Consider the following 13,910-nt stretch of genomic DNA (forward strand, 5'->3'; position numbering starts at 1 on the left):
CTTGTACAACCTGGGATAGTCAGTTTCCCTTGCTGCAAGTAAATACACCATGTAAGAATTCATATAGAACTTCTTCTTGAACTTTATCATATGCAATTGGTCACACAAGTTCTCACTAAGTGTGGTGGCCCAATCTAGTGGCATCTTTGTGTGTTTGATGGTCTCAATGAAGTTGACCATGAATGGAGCAAGATGACCCGCTATAGGAAAACCCATAACTCTAATCAGGAGAATGATTGAATATATGATGTCATCCTTCATGTATCCTCAAGTCATATCCACTTTGTTGATTATCTTTCCCCGAGGTGGCTTCTCAATGAAGTATAAGGAATATATGACATCGATGGCCTCCTGGTAATGATCTTTATGCCATCTCTCAACTGCTTCATATGAAATTCTGATGAACTGATCAGTTCTAGGTAGATGGAAAACCCTCTCAATGTTATCAGATCACATATCCAAGACCACTTCCCCAGTGATGCTCTTTACCACCCTTTCATTAGGAAAAAAATGTCGAGATAAGATCATAATCAATTTAGCTAACTGCATAGTCCTGAGATGTGATGCTGCATTTACTAATCTAGAATGGATTAGGGTGGACCTCAAGGATGACCTTTTGGTCAGATGGTTACAAACTCTTAGGAACTCACTGAAGTCTGTGTGTTCGAGGTTTGTGTCTTTGATCTCAGTGTACTCATCATGTAACTGTGATTTTGAGGTTACGCCTTCAAACTTGTAAACAACTAGTTTTGCTACTGATCTTGATGTGGATGCCATTTGATTATATTACCTGCGCATCACGAGAAAAAGAAAACATAATCAATCATTGGATAGCAAAAAAGAAAAAAAAATGTAAGAAAAAGAAAATTAGTATCCCCCTTAGGGACTTCTTTTTTTTTTTTTTTGAATGATGGATGTAGGTGTGGGCACAAATGCCAACGTGCAGGCATGGGTGTATGCACACATGTGCCATGTTGACACCCCGAAGGGAGCTGCATGGGTGCTAGGCATAGCACCGCAAGGGCACTGGTGCAGGTGACACAAAGGTGAAGGTGCACATGGGCGTTGTGCATGCACTCAAAAAAGGGTGCCACATGCAGCACCACACACACAGTGCCACACATGTGTTGTGATGCGCTGCATAGGAGCACCTTAAAGGCAGAGGCACTACATGCGAGCCCAAAAAAGGGTGCTACTTGCGATGCTGCTCAAGCGCAGCATGCACACACCCAAAAGGGCACATGGAAAACTAAGAAAGAGGGGGAGTTCTTACCTTTCCTTCCTTGCTCTTCGATGAGAAATGAATGAAACAAATGGGGAGGGAGGGTTTTATAATACTCTCTCTCCCTCTTGTAAAATGTAAAGCACGTTGTGCCTCGATGCACACACGAACGTGAGAGAGGGCACCTTTTTTTTTTTTATCCCTATTTTACAACTTTAAAGAAATTTCTTTCTCCTAACTCTTGAACTGAGTGTTCGAGAGTCAAAAAAAGATTAGGGGGTCCCCATTCCTAGCAAGGAATTGGATGTGTGTTGTGAATACCACAACAAAAAGGAGGGCCCTCTCATCATTCTAAAATCCCAGTCTCTCATGCTATTGTTATGTTGCAAGTTTTCTTGGTGATTTTGGAGACTTGGAGCATTCTTGCATTTTTTCATTTTAGCTTAGCTCTCGTTCTACTTACATTATGGCATACTGTTTATCTTATTTTCCCTTATGCTTTATCTTATTTCTCTTTGCTAGCTTTCATTTTATCTAGAATAGCTTTCATTTGCATTATATTTTATTCTAGATTCTTGGATATTGGCACTCTTGCCTCTACTCATTGAATCTCTTGTTTTATGGTGCACCTTGCAACGGTTGCATAGCTTGGTTCATTTGAGAGCCACCATCTCATAGTCTTTGCATGTCATAGATAGAGAGCTATTGTTTCACCAATTAATCCTTCATATATTATTATAATCTAGTTGCATCCATTAAAGAATGAAAGTAATAAAACATTCATAACACTTTGACACACAATATGGTGACCCATAAACCTTCCAAATAGAAAGTAAAACTGGGGTGAGGATGACACCCACAAGCTTTAGTACTGCAATATAAAGTTAACCTATTAAGGCTTATAATTGACCACTTCTTGTAATCTTCCCTGTTAGGAGAAATACGAACTATGAGGTCCACCTTGTTAAAGGATTTACAAATACACAATGAAGCATGCACTTAGTTAGGAGAATTAGCAAAGACTATTAAGTCTACCCTATTAAAGGATTTGACTAATGCACCTATTAGGATGAACTGGTGGTTGATCTCTAATCTACAACTTTAATTTGTTATTTTAGATTCCTTGTATTGCAGTGATCACCTGATTGTGATAGATAAATCTCTATTGTCCCTTATACTACTTGTAGCCTTCTTTAATTTCCACTTGTTCTCATCATATCCTATTTACTCTAACATTTGGATATGATACAATCCATTACATATATACCAATTTAAATCACAACTTACTAAAGTTAGCTGCAATACCAATTTCATCATATTTCACAAATTTGGCCTAATTATTGTAACTTGGGTTTTGAAGATGAACTCAATGATGTTCTGATACATGAAAAACATTGTAAACACTCAAAAATCTTTGGCACTTGATTGAACTTGAAGATCAATCCATACTAATCACTTCTAAGTAACTTGAACTCGGTTAGCACTATGTGACTCGGTGAACACTGAGAAAATCGATTGATACTGCATGACTCAGTCAACACTAGATTCATATTGTTAACATAGTGAGCTTGGTAGATATAGTATAACTTGGTTAACATACCATAGCTTGGTTAACACTATGATCTTCTCCACTTCCACTCAATAGTTTGGCAGCCTTTGCTACACTCGATTTGCACTGTACATTGTTTATGAAGCTCAATAAACACTACGTAGCTTGGAAAATACTACAAACTAACTCCTCAGCTTAGGAGTATCTAAAATGCTTGGTTAACATTGCAAACTAAATGATAAGCTCAGTAACAATGTAACCATTTTGACTAAGTGTTGAGTCACTAATAGATAAATTGACCTTAATGTCAACAATCTCCCCCTTTGGCATTAGTGACAAAAACACTTATCAAACCAAAAATCTAAACTTCAAAACTATAAGTCAACAACTTCCTTTATCATCATTCTGTGTCTTCAACTTAGTTTGACTTCTTGAAGTTGTAGCTTGGTAACATACTTTACTTTTGTGATTTTTCAAAATCACTTTTGTAAAGATTTTTTTGCTTAACTAAACAAGTATCTACATAATACTATATTACTCCCCCATACATATATCTCTCTTATATACATATAACTAGAGTATAATATACCTTTTTACTCTTTACATATTACTACTACCCCTTTTTGACATAAATTTCAAAGGTGTGTATAATATCTATATGTTAATACCAAAATGTGACAAGAAATCATAATGTACCTTCAGAACAAGTACCATTATCTTGTTCCAATTCTCCAGTAGTACCTTACTTACATGTAATGCAATCTAAACTTTTGTTGTAATTCCATCATGTGATCAGCTATGAAGAATTTTTTATCATGGATGAGTATCTTTACATGTGCAATGTGTTTCTATACTATATCCATGTTTAGAAGAATAATGCCCTAGATTTCTATTAGTTTGGCCTAGATTCTAGCTTCTTCCTTTAATAATTTTACCTATTGATTTGTCAAATATTTGATCTTTGTGTAATGTGCATAACTATGAGTTGGGTCAAGTGACAGCTAGTGTGCACTTGCCTTCATATATTCTTTTATCTTAGATAGTTTATCCTTGATATCTTTTGTGAAGCTAGATGTGTCACTCAATTTGACAAATAATGAAATAACATTATTAACAAAGGTTTCTAGTGAACCAAGAATAGTATCTAACTCTACTTGATCTATTGCAATTATTTTTACAACTTGTTCCAACACTCTGTTCTCAAATTTTCTTTCAGCTCTTTGTAGTTGTTTATCTTGTCCATTCAAGTCTTCATTGTATTTTTGAACAAGTTTTGCTAACTGGTCTAGAATGGGTTATTTTCCATCAACCTCAATACTCAGATCATCAATAAATATGTTCTTTATTTCTTCAAGAACTAGATTTTTTTTCCTTCTTTTCTTCTCTAAGCTTCTACTACTTAGCTCTCTTCTTCAATAGTTCACCTATGATATCCATTTGATCAGAGGTGAGACTAAAGATATCCCAATTTGGAATAACTATATCCTCATCCAGATCAATTTCTTCAACTTCTTCTTTACCCTTTTCTTTTAGAATGGTAGAAACAATTTATTTACCCTTCTTTAAGACTTCAGTACTTGTTTGAGACTGGTTCTCAACTATTGTTGTACTATTTATGGATACACTTTGAATAGAAAAAATTATGAAAATTGATGGACTAGCAATAAATTTAGAAACAAAACTAAATATAGGAATACATCCTTGTTTCTCAGTAAGCTTGATGATGGAGGACCTTGCTTCTTGGTAGATGAAGTGTTGGGTACTTTAGTTAATGTAACACTCTACTAAATAGGTCCATAGCTTGGTTGGGAGCTTGGTATAGTAGTGGTATCCACAACCAACTTGGTAGAAGCTATCGTTGAGCTTGATTGCACTAAGGCTTTGCTCAAAGAGTGGGGAAACGAGGCCATGATTGTTGCTACAATTTTCTCTACATCAATTTCCTCAATGCTTTATATCTCTAGAAGTCTTCCTCCAATAGCTTCCTATTCTTCCTCCTTATCATCTAGATTGACATCATTTAACTCATCATCATTTATTTCTACTTCTTCTTCCTTATCTTCATCATCCTTTTCATCAACATGTACAACAAAGTCACTGGGTTGGTGCAGCTTGGTCCACCTCACAATAGGTGTATAATAATCATGCTCTAGGCCATGCTTAGGAAAAATGTATTCAATCTAAGGACTATTTTTTCCACTATGAGGTACATTTAATCTTCTCAACCCAGGGACCTATACTTGAAATGGTTGGCACAGTATGTGCACTAGGTCTCTTAATGAGTCATTATGCTTATGATGTAGGAAAGTAAAATGCAAAGAAAAGAACCTACACTATTGTTGTAGGAAACTAACATGTTTAACTCTTTCCTGAAAAAACTATTGGAAATGCAATAAAATGCTAACATATATTCCCATTCAGTTCATCTACCATAACTATTCTCACAGATGATGTAGGAACATTCACAAAGTGTGATGCTACAGGAAGGGATTTGCAACTTCTACTCGCAATACTAAAAATGCTTGGAAATAAATCTATACTATTCTAATATAATCCACCTCCCAAGTGGGCCCCCTTGGTTCGCTTCAACTAAACTACTAACACAACATAGAAGCCAAAAACTATTTCATTACATTTCAGAAATGCATTACATGGGAACAATATGTAGAACTGTAAAAACAATGCACTGCAAAACTTAACAGTTTAATTTTATAAACTTTCTCCTTCTAACTAAACTAACACACTTGCTATGATCCCTACATATAGAAGATCGACACTTATTCCAAAATAGAAAAGTAAACAACCTAGCTATAAATCCATAGGAGAGAAAGAAGGAAAATAACAACTCAAGGCGGGAAGAAAAGATAATGGCTCAAGGCAAGAATAATAAAGTCTAAACAACTACTTGACATAATAATAAATGCAAATAATGCAATAAGTCCTCATAGCTCCTCCATACTCACAGCCATGTCCTTTGGTACTATTATGATTTTTCTCCACCATGACTAAACCTCAATGTTCTTTTCTCCTTGAATGCTATCAATTGTCTTCAACGTTCATCTTTGTATTCCTCTAATCATCTTCAGCTTCATTGCTAACAAGTTAGTTATAATGCAGAGATAATAGTAAATAAACATTATCAAATTTAATTCAAATATAAAAACACATATTTTGATAATTATATGAAATACTGCATCATATATATAATATTAGCAAAAGATGACATACTATCTACCCATAGGTTAATCATTGGTTTAGGTAAACATAAGTTCATAAATGTCCTGATGAAAATGAAACAAAATATTAACAAAGTGTTTAAAACTATCATGAAATAGAGACAATAATTAGCCTCATCATCTGCCCCATAGTAAACTGATGCTTGTCCTCAAGCATGGCATTTCCTAGTCAGTGACCTAAAGTCCCCCACTTTTGTCCTTCCTTTTCTATTGTTCTTGAAGGTATAATAGAATCCTTATGTTCTTTCCCAAACCTCCTTTCTATTGTCCTCATGTAGCTTGTCAAGTCTATCAGTATTAATGTCATATAGAGGCCACATGAGCATTGAAGGTTGATTAGTGAGTGGGCACCATATTTCTAGTCTGGCCTATTTCCCTAACTCTAGATACTTTGGAGCTTGGTGAAGGGTAGCCTCCAAGTTGATAGGACTATGTGGCTTTGACCTTTTAAGTGACTCGGGTAATCTGGCCCATCTACTTCTAGCACTAGCCATAGCTCTCTAGAAAGAAAATTAGCATAAGTTCTCATAATAAACATAGGCCTTGGTTTTGGCAGCAAAGATTCTATCCCTTACTCCCTTATTCTTATCCCGATAAGTTAATCTAAACCGATCCATAAGAACTTCTTCTAGTTTGTCGCTCTTAGATCTTAATGGTAGGGGCTTTGTTCTTTCCTTATCTCTATAATTATTTAGTTGCCTATCATAGTTTACTTCATTAGACATCTAGGACATCAAAGCCCTTAGATTTATATCCCCTATATAGAGTAAAGGATTCCATTGGATTTCTAAAGGGATATCAAAATTATGCACATATAATTCACAGAGCAAATTCTACTGCTAGGATGGTAGAGTCTGATATAAACCATAAAATTCCTCGGCCGATCTAAATTCTACATTTACATTCTTAAGGGTTAGCATAAGTTGGAATGAGAGAAATTTTTCTTTTAAATAGAGAGCATAAATCTATGGTAGTGGTCTATAGGCAAGTGCTTGATCATCCAATTTGAGGGCATGATCCATCCTTTGTTTTTGATTTGCCAATTGCTCTTTCAAATCTGTAATTTCTACACTTAGAGACACCATGTATTTCTTCATTCTTTTTCTCTCCTCTTCCCATAAAGCTTTAGCAAACTTATGTTGTCCAAACAACTGGAAAAGGAGTTTCTACAGGGTAATGGAACCACTATCTTCTTCATGGTTTCTTTTCCTCTTTCTCTATTCCCTCCATAAATGCTCTACAAAATCAATAAGCCATGTTGATTTATAGGGAACTAGGGAAAACTTTCTCAAGAAAAATTTCATCTCTACACCTTGAAGTATCTGGTTGGCCTACTGGGGTATCATTCAGATTTTCATTGACTTCAACCCTACATTCCTCATTAGGGTTTTTAGGAATGTTTGTAGTTTCAGGGTGAGGAGGAGAGTGATTAGGAACAATTTGTATAGGGGATTATTTAGTAGATGGCTTGGATGAGGGGGATTCTTTAGAAATTTGTCCTCTCATTCTAGGACTTCTTCTTATAGGGGTTTCTTCTAGTATCATAGCCTTCTGCCTACATCTTCCTTTTGGTGTCTCTATTATAGGAGTAATTATTGCAGGACCCTTCCTAGTTCTCTTTTGCCTCATGACTGTAGGGTATGGCTCTTCTTTTACTAGAGTAGAGATTTCTTCTTGTAATTTTTGTTTTCTCTTTGCTCTGCTAGAGGTAGGTTTTTGAGTTTCTTGAATAGGTAAAGGCACAGTCTCTTACACATTTTTTTGTACATTTTTGGCTTTAGCCTCTTGAGTTCTTTGCTTAGTAGGTTCATTAGTGGGAACTACATTCTCCTCACTAGGCTATTCATGAAGGGCAGCCTAGGGTTGTAAGGTTTTAGCTTGGACAAATTTTGCCCATGACATGGGAGAAACATCCCTAAGTGATCTTTCTATGAGTAATTTAATTAGGCCATGATGGGTGACAAAATTGACCTTTCCCTTTTGGGTTTCTTTCGCACTAATACACAGCATATTGTACAAATTCGGATTATTTACTGGATTATTATGCCTTATACAATTATGCAATATAAAATGATGTGCATGTAAATATGAAAATCTTCCTTTGCATGTGAGGTACCTGATAATGTGCATGGCTAGCTCATTGTATGGTGGCAAAAGAAACATTCTTTTGCAACCTTGCTTGGTAATATCCATCTGAGGATTGGTTGGTAGGACAAACTAAACCCTGGCTGATCTTGCATCATGATTATTGGGATAATGTTTTCCTATTGCCAGTAACCCAGTTACTTTTTCTATACGCTCTTCTATAGCAACCACTATTAAGCCCCATACAAAAGCTTCTCCTTCATCAAATGTCCTTATGAATTATGTGGCTACTTCTTTATCAAATGTAGTCAAACTTAAGAAATACCCTAACCAACCACACACATTAAATCTCCTCATTGCTTCTACATCTAAGAGAAAAATAGTATGCTTCATTGGTTCTCACCGCTACAATTGTCCACCCATTTCTGCTTAACACTTTTACCGTCTACACTGCTAGCACTATTTCCCCCTTACAAATTTAGGCTTCTTTTGTTGTTATACAAACCTATTTTCACATTTCATTTGGCAAGTAATTAATTTCATAACAATTCATTATGAGAAATAATGTGGCTTTAATGAGAGTAAATCATGGATGTTTGTGAAAATCATCTAAAAAAGGGATTTAGATCACTTAAACTTTAAATACAAGTCACATCATATCCTAACAATAAAATCATTCAAAAATAAGGGGTACAACACCTAGACACTTGTGTACTTAAGGAAATATGAAGATTTGAAAAAATCTTTATGAATAAATAGGAATGTCATTGGGTTTTAGTAACCTTCCCTACCCCCTACAAAATATGGAGAAGCATTCACACTCGTCAAACTTAGTATAAGGTATGGAACTGGCATAACATTGCCATAATATAAAGAATGCAGTATTAAATATAATTAACAAAATATGTGAACTATAAATGAATAATACTTTGAAATTCTTATACCTATTAATTGATCATTGCATATACCAAAAGGTGGCAGAGGTTACATGAGTAGTGACAGCATCCGTCAACAAACTTGTGGTGTTTATTGAAAGCATTATAAAATGATGATGTGTAAAGTGGGTGGGTGGAAGGTAAAGAAATGAGATGAAATGAGAAAGTGAGTAGAGAAATTTGGAACTTCATGTGGGAATAAAATTTTTATTATGAACATGCACAAAGAAATTAGTGTTGAAGAGGGGTAGGTGGAAGGTTAACAACTTTGGCTGTAGGAAGAGTTACTTGGTTTGTATTTGTATTTGGTCATTGGAACTGATGTAGGAAGTCCTCTTTTGTTTGGGTTCATCTATATAACTTGAGTCTGTGACCATTGACTAATAATTTAAAAGGCACTCGATCAATGGTAGCTAATTGGATAGCTTCATTGTCAAAGACATAATTAATTTTATATGGACCCAACCATCTTGTCTATAGCTTGCTTGGCATATCTTTAAATCTAGAATCATATAGTAGTGCCTAGTCACCTAATTGAAATTTTTAATTAACAATGTGAGAGTCATGCCATTTTTTTCTTTATTTCTATATAATTTTAGTACGTTCCAAAGAATCTTTGCACATTTCATCCAAAGAGTTAAGATGTAGATGACATTCTTTTCGTGCTACAAGAAGTTCAATGTCTAACTCCAGTGTAGTTCTCAAAGTTTTATGTTCAAATTCAATGGGGAGAATTGCTACTTTCCCACATAGGAGCTCAAATGGTGTGAATCCTATAGTAGTCTTCCAGGTTGTTCTATAGGCCCAAACAGCTTCATGTAATCTGGTGTTCCAATCTCTACGATGTAAATGAACTATTTTTGTTAGGATGTTCTCTAGCTCATGATTTGTGACCTCTACTTGCCCATTAGCTTGAGGGTGATAAGGACTTGATTTTTGGTGCCTAATGTTATATTGTTTCATTAGTTCAGAGATTAGATTACAAGTAAATTTTGCACCTTCGTTAGTGACTAGCTCTTTGGGAACACCATAGCAAGTAAAAATTTCTTCATACAAAAATTTTGCAACTTTTTCATCACGAGCATGCTTCATGGCTTTGACTTCAACCCATTTTGTTAGGTAATCAGTGCACACAAGGATATAGGATTTCTCATTGGATGGAGGATCAATTGGACCAATGAAGTCCATGCCCCATTTTTCATATGGTGCTAATGCCATCTATGGGTTAAGAGGTATTTCATCTATTCTTATTGTTCGGCCCATCCTTTGACACTTATCACACTTTCATGTATAGTTAGTTGCATCTTTGTGAAGTGTAGGCCAATAATAACTAATTGTCAAGATTTTCAAGGCTATTCTTTTTGCTGTAAAGTTTCCTCCACATGGTTCATTATGACATGCATGTAGAATTTCATATGTCTCATCCTCTCTCACACATCTTCTCATAACTTGATTAGGTCTAGTGTAAAACAAAGAGATTATCTATCCAAAAGAAATGAAAACTTTTCTCTACAAGCAGCTTCTTTTCCTTGTAAGAAAAATGTTCTTGTATTTTATTAGCTACAATGTAATTAGCAATGTTTGTATACTATGGAGTTTGAATAGAAATATGAAATAAATGCTCATCTGGAAATGCATCATCTACCAGAGTAGTGTCAGTATCATCATGATGGATTCTTGATAAATAATTAGCTACAACATTGGCTCTTCCAGGCTTATCAATGATAGTTATATCAAATTCTTACAACAACAGTAACCATCTTGCTAACTTGCTTGTTATAGTAGATTTGTATATGAGATATTTAATTGCTACATGATCAATATGAAAAAATATGGGATAGCCAGTTATGTAATGTCAAAATTTGTTCAAAGCATAAACTAATGCTACCAATTCTTTTTCAATCACTATGTAGTTTAATTCTAGTCCATGAAGGCTCTTGCTAATATAATATATTGTATTTTCAAGATTTTGAGATTGTTTTGCTAGAACTGCACCTATGGCATGGTCAGAAGCATCTGTATATATATATGTATGTATGTATGTATGTATGTATGTATGTATGTATGAAAAGGTAAATTCCAATCACGGCCTTGTAAAACTGAGGTTTTAGTGAGAAATTTCATAAGCTACAGGAAGGCTTCATTACATTCAAATGTCCAACTGAATTCAGCTTCCTTTGTGAGTAATTTATACAAGGGACTAGCTATTTTGCTGAAATCTCTTATGAAACATCTATAATATCCAGCATGACCTAGAAAAGATATTACATCTTTCGATTTTGTAGGTATGGGCAATGTTTGAATTACCTCTATCTTAGTTGGGTCCACTTGTATTCTTGCAGCTAATATGAAATGACCAAGTACCACACCTTCCTACATCAGCATGAAACATTTTTCACTATTAAGTGCCAAATTATGTTCTCGACATCATACCAAAACCTTTTCAAGATTCATGATTGCTTCCTCAAAGATGAATCTAAATGTTGTGAAATCATCCATATATATTTCCATACAGTCATGTGATATATCAACAAAGATGCTAATAACAACTCATTTGAACATTGCAAGGGCATTACATAGACCAAATGGTAAAACAAAGTATGTAAAAGTATCCCATGGGCATATAAATGTGGTTTTGTCTTGATCTTTAGGAGCAATACTGATTTGATTATAACCACTATACCCATCTACAAAAGAGAAATATTTCTTTCCAACTAGAGTGTCTAGAGCTTGGTTTATAAATGGTAAAGGAAAGTGATCCTTTTTGGTGGCCTTGTTCAATTCTCTGTAATCTACAAAAATTCTCCATTTTTCTCCCTTTTTGGGCACTATGACTAGGGGTGACACCCATCTACTATCAGATATAGGATAAATAAAACCATCATCAAGCAATTTTTGCAATTCAATTTTAACTATTTCTCTAAGACTTGAATTTATCCTTCTCTGGGGTTGACAGAGTGGTAGACACCCTTCATTGATGTATAGCCAATGGGTGTGCAATGTAGGACTCGACCCTTTCATATCACCATAGTCCCATGCAAAGGCCTTTTCATGCCTTTGAAGCAACTTTTTTAACTGTTCCATCTGTGTGGGTGTTAATTTGGGATTAACATGGAGATTATGACCTTTAGATAGTTCAATAGTAGTGGTAGACTCTATCATAGTGGCTTTAGAGATTGGAGTTGCTTCTAATTCACATGATAAGAGTGGATGAAGAATGTCAAGTTCTTTTAGTAGAATACAATTCTCATCACATTCCTCATATGTGATTAATTCCAACACAGAACTTTCAGATACATCTTTTTCTACCACACAATTGTTAGTAAGAATACTCTAAAGTATTGAATCTTCCTCTTGTAACTTTAGAAAGGATTGTCTATGTAACATCATGAGTTGTACAATAGAATTTAACTCTTCTTCTTCATCCCCTAAATTTGGCCAAACAGATGTGCTCAAATTTGGTAATGGTTGTGCTGGAGGATATAAATCAAATTTCTTTGTTGCTTGGCCATTGGATATGGTCATTTTCCCTAATCTACAACCTATATTTGTATCAGTTGTGGCTAACCATGGTCAACCTAGGATGACAGGGTAACCAAATAGATTAATTTTGGGGGAAAGAATCATGAAATCTGCAATATACTCTAGAGAATCTGAGGTTACAACTATGTTTTCTATCATCCCATCAGGGGTGATAGTAGAAATATCTACAAGTTACAGAATTGTTGGAATAGCCCTTAATCCTTCTATTTTCAACTTCTTCATAGTGTCCTTGGTCATGACATTTATAGAATCACCAAGATCTATTAAAGGATTTTTAACAGACTGCTCATTTATGCTCACATTCACTACTAGACTACCTAGATTAGAATATTTTGGTGTGATCAATATTCCTAACATAATGTTAGCAAATTGTCTCATAACATGGCCTGTGGTGGGGTCCTTTTTCTTCCTTCCAGGCTTCTTTAGGCAAGCATCTCTAATGGATTTTCCATAGATTGGAACATCTTAAATGGCTTGGAATAGGGGTATTTGGACATGTATGCTCTTTAACTAATCAACAATATCAAAAGGTTGTTCCTCTATTTGTATAGGTTTACTTTGTATAAAAATTTCTAGAAAAGGAGGTTCCACCGTTGGTCAAGCTTGGGTTGAAATGGTGACATTGGTTGGGTCAACCACTTTAGTGACTAAGGGTTCTAATGTTGTAGGAGTATCTGGTATTTTAGTTATAAGAGGTAGTTTAGGCACTATTAAAGTTGTACCAGATCTCATATGTATATCTTCAACACTTAGAGTGTAAGCAAGATATTGGTGAGCATCATCACTATACATGGGTTGTTGTGGTTGTTGGCTATTTGGATTTGGCTTAGGTTGTACAAGTAATTTTGTCTACTTTTGAGGTCCAAGATTTGTAGGTGGTAGCATTAGAGTAGGTTGTTGAACTAGGGGTGGTAATTGTGGAGTATTGGTATTTTGGTTAGATTAGTGTTGAGATCCCCTCCATTGGTTTGTAGACTGCAAATTTCCTTGGGGTGGTTGCCATTGGCTTTGCTAGTTTTTCCAATAGTTCTATTGGTTCTATCATTGGTTAGTATGTTGGCCTGGCCAGGATGGTTAGGAATTCTAAGGCCATTGGGGTTGTTGCAGATTGTTTTGCCTAGCATTATTCCAATTAGGTTGATATTGTGGAGGACCTTGGGGATTACAGTTTTGCCATTGATTACCATATGAGTTTGAATTTTGCAAAGGGTCCTAAGGCATACCTTGAAATTGGGCCATGGCCAGTGTTGAGCAACAAAAAATACTTGCTCATCATCTCTATCTGAATTGAGGTACTCAATTGGAAGATGCTAGTTCTCTTTGCTTGCAACCAGTTTACA

Source organism: Cupressus sempervirens, unplaced genomic scaffold (assembly GCF_028749045.1).
Source record: "Cupressus sempervirens isolate cs-2001-9-10 unplaced genomic scaffold, ASM2874904v1 CseChr00s100002_03, whole genome shotgun sequence".
In the NCBI taxonomy this organism is placed as follows: domain Eukaryota; kingdom Viridiplantae; phylum Streptophyta; class Pinopsida; order Cupressales; family Cupressaceae; genus Cupressus; species Cupressus sempervirens.